At 46.8% G+C, this 6,537-nt stretch overlaps 1 protein-coding gene across 1 annotated transcript in view; it reads left to right on the forward strand.

Moving 5' to 3' along the window:
- The window catches only part of CFAP91 (cilia and flagella associated protein 91), a 41,538-nt gene extending 38,671 nt beyond the window's left edge, over positions 1–2,867 (forward strand). The window contains exon 18 of the mRNA XM_052794807.1: positions 1,994–2,867. The gene's annotated coding sequence lies outside the window, so the exon portion shown is untranslated. The remainder of the gene's footprint in view (positions 1–1,993) is intronic.
- Positions 2,868–6,537: the final 3,670 nt, after the last annotated feature.

The raw sequence follows: 6,537 nt of genomic DNA on the forward strand, positions 1-6,537 counted from the left end.
CGATGTCTTTGCAGATGGAACTGGCCACCCTTAGCGCCAGGGGCCGGACCGGTTGAGCAGAGCAGCCCTGGTCTCGGCACACGAGTTTAGATGCAGCCCGAACCCCGGTGACGTTGGGGGACCGACGTTAAGTGAAGGGACGGCAGCCGGGCCCTGTCCCAGCGCGGCAGAGGCTGAACAAAACGAGACCCCGTCAGCGAGCCGGGGTTGGGCTGGCACCCGCTTTGAGGGGTGCAGCTTCAGCACCCAAGAAGGGCGAGAACAGCCCCCAAAACGGCTCAGTCCGCGGGAGCCGGTGCGTAGCAGCAAGCGGGGTGGGGGTCGGAGGGAGCCTGAACGCAAGACTTACGGTGCGGACCCATCAAGGGTATCGACCATCCCGTCGCCGCCGGCTGCCTGGTCCGGGGAGCCGGGGACGCCTCGGCTCTGCAGGAAGCGCCGGGCTTCACCCGCTCGGTCCTTGTAACGCACCGGCCGGTTTGGTACCCGCAGCCTCTTCTCCAGTCTCCAGCTGAATTTGGGCACAGGTGGCCTTTCTCCTAAATAAACCGAGGTCTCTCCCCGAGCAGCCTCGGGGACAACCCTTCCCACCCAGCTCCCACCTCTCCTGGAGCTGCTCCGGAGCGGAGGCTCCAGCCCAGAGGAACCCAGCAGAGGAGGTTTCACGGGGACGACCGCGGCTCGTGGCACACGAACAAACCAAAAGGAGCCTCTTTGCAATATAAATTTGTTTTTATTGAAGCAGCAGTCACATGACCTCGCATCTAGCCTTTAGGATAGCGACAGAATGGATTCGGCCAGGTCAGCCAGCCCAAAAAAGGATTTTTATTTATTTTTTTTTTTTCTTTTTTCTTTTGCGCTAATAGACATGTCATGTTTAATACATACATTATCCAGTACCGGAAACCCAACTCAGAGATAGCTACGTGCTGATTTGCTGGAGGAACGGTCCACTGGACGTGGTCTCGACAAACTTTACAGATCACCACCAAATAACATTACTAATGGGATCAAATGATAAAAAAAAAAAAAAAAGCAAAAACAAACCCAAACAACCATGAGTGCAGGATTCAAAGCCAGCAGTTTACACAGGTTCTTAAGTTCATATCTATAGGTGGACGGTAAAGGAAGATTGGTTGGTTTTAATTTGAAATATTTATGTCCCAGGGTTCCTCTCTCCATCAAATCAAACGGTATCATAGACAAGCTGGCATCTCTTGAAAAATAGCATGGAATAACACAGCTCATTTAAGAAAACATGCTTATTTCTTGTGGTTTTTCTTTTAATTATTATTACAAAGATTCACGTCCACCTATTCTTGCAGAGTGGAAAGAGGCGTGAGGGTGAGGAACAAGGGGTGGAGAAGGGAGAGAGGAGGAGGAAAGAAAGGGGCAAGTTTTTGAAATAAAGACCACACACTTGGTATTTTTTAAATTTCATTTCCAGGCTAACCTACTTTTTATTTAATGCAAATTACAGTACCAGTTAACTATTTCCGAACCGAGTCACACAGAACAAAACGTATTTACAAGGGGAATGGGGCGGGGGAAATAATAAAACATTAAGCATACTTTCCACAAAAAAAGTTTATATTTAAAATGAAAAAAAAAAAAAAATCAGTCACAGAGGCATTCAAGTAGTAATAATGTTATACAGGTTTTGCTTTTCCTTTAAATCAAGACAGATTTGCACAAGTGTATGCAATAGTTTGTATACAACCCACAGTCCTTAATATATATATATATATTTTTAGATTTCTGTTTTTAAGATGGAAGTGGTCACGCTAATTGGTGTGTACAGGCCCAAGTGATCCATCAGCAACACATTAATGAACGCAAATTTTACAGGCAAGCAAATTATATATATATAAATATATTTTATATATATATATATTAAAAATAAATTGAGAAAGACCAACACAAGGAAGCTACTTTTCTCGAGCTAACCCCTTAGGTACTGTTTTCCTTTCCTGTCGTTTTGCCGTTATTGCAGTGTTGCAAAACGAAGCCAACTACGACCAGAACCGGCTGAGAGCCCCGTGGAAATCAGCTGCCACCCCAGGGGTACCCGCTGGCAGTCTCCAAAGGCAGAGCCCGGACCGAATACCCTACTGTGCTTTTCCTCATCGGCTTTTCCTTTTTCTCCGCGGTGGCTGAGGTTCCTAGTACAGGAGTACGAGTCTGACAGGCTGCTTGACTTCTACAAGTACTGAAAACCGGGGGGAAATTTTAAGTTGCGAGTCACAGGCACCTGCCGTTATTTTAGGTAAAGCTTGGCTTCGAAATAAGGGGACAAAGTGTTCGGGGATCTTCTACCAGCCAATTTTCTTTTGCAGGTCTTTTTTTTTTTTCTTTTTCTTTTTTTTTTTTTTTTTCCCTAGCAAGGTAGATAAGTTTAACATTGAAGAACACCAGCGTCTTGATCGGGTGTCCGTGGGGGGAGACAGACTGCGATCCAGTCTGGCTCAGAGACCCACGCCAAGGCAGGGCTGACATAAAGGACAGATCAAGACCAGACTGGGTTAAAAAACAAGCCCGAAAGAGAGTAAAAGAAGAGAGGGACAGCTCTGAGCGGACTGTCGCCAACAGCTTGGCATCACTGACCTTCGTGTCATCAGAAAGAAAGTGCAGCCTCTGCTTCACTGGAATGAACACGAGATGCTTCGAAATAAAACAGCAACCTTTGGTTTGGTAAAGAGTTAAGTGTTTTCCCATTCAAGACAATCTTATGTGGAATACTAACAAGGTAGTAAAACACAAGCAAACTAGTTTTAGAAACAAGGCCTTCGTGCTGGGCACAAGAAATCAAGAGTCATGTTAAACTTATCGTCTCAAGAAAACAAAAGTGACTTTGGGGAACGGTGGGGAGCGGGGGGGGGAACAGGGAGAAGAAAGGCAACACAAAGTCCCCCCGGCAGAAAAACCACCGCGGTCTCCTACAGCGATGCCCCCGCTCCTCCAGCGCAGCATCCCTGAGGGGTGCGGGGGGTTTCCCTCCCCGGGGGTCCTTTCCGCTCGCCGGGGCCCGACCGCTGCCCCCGGCACAGCCGCAGGGAGGGTGGAAAGGCCGAGCCTCGGGGAAGCTGCTGCTGCTGCCGCCCAGCCGACTTCTGGGCGCAGGATTTGGGGGGGGGGGGGAAAGAGACAAGCAAAGTGTAAATGAGCTGCTAGGGCAAGTGTCCGAACGAAACCGGTCGCTGCTAGCGGGAGGAGGAGAGGGCAGGGTGGGCAACTTGGGAGAGATCCAGAACAAAGCCACGGCTCCAATGAAATGAACGACGGTGGAGACGGTTTCCTTTCGTTCCGCTACTGATCAGGGTATCACCGAAACCTTACAGCACTCAAAGAGTTAGAAAGCAGGGGGTGGGGAGCAAAGATGCGGGTTTGGGGTGGGAGGTGTTGTTAATAAAGGAGGGGGAGGGAAGAAAAAAAAAGAAAAAAAAAAGGGAAATAAAATTCAAAAAATCATGGAAGCGAAGGCACTCCAAACTATATAGATACACTATACATCGCTAGAGTTATTGTTACAATAATACAGGCCGGTACCTACTGTACAGAGTTAAAACTATATGGCTTTAAAAAGCTCGTCTACATTTTGTCTGATTATTAAACAGAATCACTGCCCTGAACGGTAACTTTTTGCTCATTAATAACAGTTCCTGGGTCCACATATTTACATACAAAACAATAAAACTCAAAATTCAAAAACAACCAAAAATAATAATGTACAAGCTTGAATTTGGTGAGGAGCTTTGTTTTTTTTGTTGTTGGTTTTTTTTTTTTTTTTTTCCTTATTTACAAAAAAGGTTATTCAAAGACCTGGATCTAACTTGTATAAAAGAGTGTGTGATCCTGCCATGATCCTTGAAAAAAGAAATAAAACCAGAGGGGTGCCCCCAACCCTCCCCCCAGCCTAACACACACACACACACACACACGCACACACAAGACACACACAGAGACGCCGGCACAGTCACGAAACCAGAGAGAAAAGCTCTTAACTCCCCTCCGCCAGTCTGAAGCAAAACGATAAAACAAAAAAGAAGAAAAGCCACATTTCCTGGCACAAGCAGCAATTTTTCTTCATTATTTTTATTACTTTTTTTTTTTTAAAGACTCGGTAATTTACTGCCTCCAAATAACAGCGTCTGTGGCCGATGCTTCAGCAGTCTCGCCTATACAGCAGATCCATACCCTGCCACTGTCCTACTTTTTGAGTCTCCTGCATCTATTTGGATCACTGGGTCAACCAAGCTCCTGCACTTACCTTTCGGGACACCGACTAGCCGAGCTCTCGCGTTAAGATGCTCTTCAACCCTTTCTATTAAGTCGCATGTAACGATTTGGAAAGCCTTCCATTTCTAAACGTGGGCGTGCTTTCCTTTGCGGCCAGCCAGAATTTAATGACAGCTAAAAAGCTTTAAAACCTTTTGTTTTGTTTTGTTTTGGTTTTTTGTTTGTGTGCCCAACAGCAAATCGCCAAGGGATTGATTAAAACATGAGGGTTTATCGGTTTCACGGTAGGTGGTCACTCACCTCTTGAAACAGCTCCTGCCTCCCCGAACCCTCCCCGAGTGTCAGGCAGGAGGGAGAGGGCAGGGCTTTTGTCAGCTCCAGGGCTGCTAAGAGACAGTTTTCAAAAAAAAAAAAATCCCACGTCAACAGCATAAAAGGTACAAGAGGAAACACACCGAGCTCATGAGCAAAACCCCTGCCGCCCCCGTGGCCGCCGAGCTTGCCGAAGCCGCAACCGCCGGCAACCGCCGGGCCACGCGAAGGTCCGCGCGTTCCCGAAAAGCAACCGCTTGCCTTAGAGATCCGCAGGTCAAATAACAGCTCAATAAGCACCAAAGGCGACTACGGTTTCTCTGAAGGAGGATAAGGCCGCAGCGGACACCAACCGCAAGCCTACGACAAGATCAGGTCTCCAAAAGTCTCGTTTCTACACTGCGGCTGCGTCCGGCCGCTCACCTGACCCTTTCCCGAGGAATATTGCTTTGACTTCAGGAAGAGAGACGTGGATGCTCACACCACGCGCCGTCGCAGGGAGGAAACCCGGACCCTGAACAGATGGACTAGAACAAGCATTCACCTCACGCTTCAGTCAGACTGTTTCGAGATCGTAGACAAAATAAAAAAAGCAGTATTGTATCTATGTATACATGTATATATTTATATAATATATATACACACACACTCATATATAGCCAGCTTTCCTACAAGTCAGCAGGTACAAATTACTGTCGAGAGCACTCGGATGTGTATTTTATTAATATTCTACCAATGTAAAAACATAATGGCGACGTGGCAACGCGCATCAATAAATAGAGATCAAAAAAAGCAAGAGGTTAAAAAAGATGAAATTAAATACAGATTCTAGCTGTGGATTTAAAATCGAAACTATCGGAGAATGTGGCATCCTGCAAGTAAAAACTGCAGTTAAAAAAAATATTACAAAATAAACCAGTAGACTGTTACAGTTCACATTATAAACCCTGGTGTCCTTTTCCTGTATGCACCTTGGGAAAGGGAAGCCTGTTCAAATCGAGAGCTGGGGCGGGGTGGGAGGAGGAAGAAAAAAAAAAAAAAACAAAAACAAAAAAACCCAAAACCACCAAGTTTTCACAGTGGCCGCTTTCCAAAAAGTCCCTTAACGTCCCCGGCTGGGCCCCCGCCCCCTCCAAGGGTTTTGTTCGTCCGCTCTTCTCTGCTGAAGATGGGAGCCGACCGGCCGCCTCCGCCGGCCGTTTTGCCCTGCACCGGCCCGCGACGCGGGGGGCAGGAGCTCCGGCTGGGCAAAGGAGCTGCTTCGGTAAAGCTAACCGCTTGTGTTCGTGCATGTGTGTGTATTATATTATATATAACCCACTTGGGTAAGACTTTTCCCATAATGAAGCTGCAGGTTTCTTCATCGCTAGCACTGATTTTTTAAAATGAAAGGCTTCCACTAGCGGTTCAAGCCTTAGACACACGGCAAACCCTCCCCCCCCACCCCACGGCAACCTATTTTCCTACCACGTCGCCTGCTCCCCATACCGAGCCGGGGCAGTTCTTCAGACAGCCTGGGATATGGATTCACTGACAAGAAACGCTGAGCTCTGTTGAATGACCCCTGCTAAGCTCCCGACCAAATTCAAGCTGTGCACTACATCAAAGTCCGAAACTTCACTTAAAAAGAAAAGAAAAAAAGAGGTTAAAAAAAAAAACAAAAAAAACCGAACTTCAGCAGAGAATGAGGTTTGGGGTTTTGTTTTGTTTTTTTCCTTCTTTCTGTTGTGGGAGGGGGGCATGAGGCAAGAGTCCTGGTTCTGAAGTACACAACAGCAAACTTCCAACGTGAAGAGATTGTCGAGGGGAGAGACATTGGTGTGTTGTATTGCTCCGCTTTCCCTCCTCCCCCCACCTAGTCCCCTGCCCCGGACACCCTGCAGAGTGAGAATACAATGAAACTGGTTTGTATTTATAGATATTTTACAAGGTTAAATAAGAACAACAATAATAATAATAAAAAATTGAACACTAAAATGAACAGGTTGG

This window comes from Harpia harpyja, chromosome 8 (assembly GCF_026419915.1).
Source record: "Harpia harpyja isolate bHarHar1 chromosome 8, bHarHar1 primary haplotype, whole genome shotgun sequence".
Classification (NCBI taxonomy): Eukaryota; Metazoa; Chordata; class Aves; order Accipitriformes; family Accipitridae; genus Harpia; species Harpia harpyja.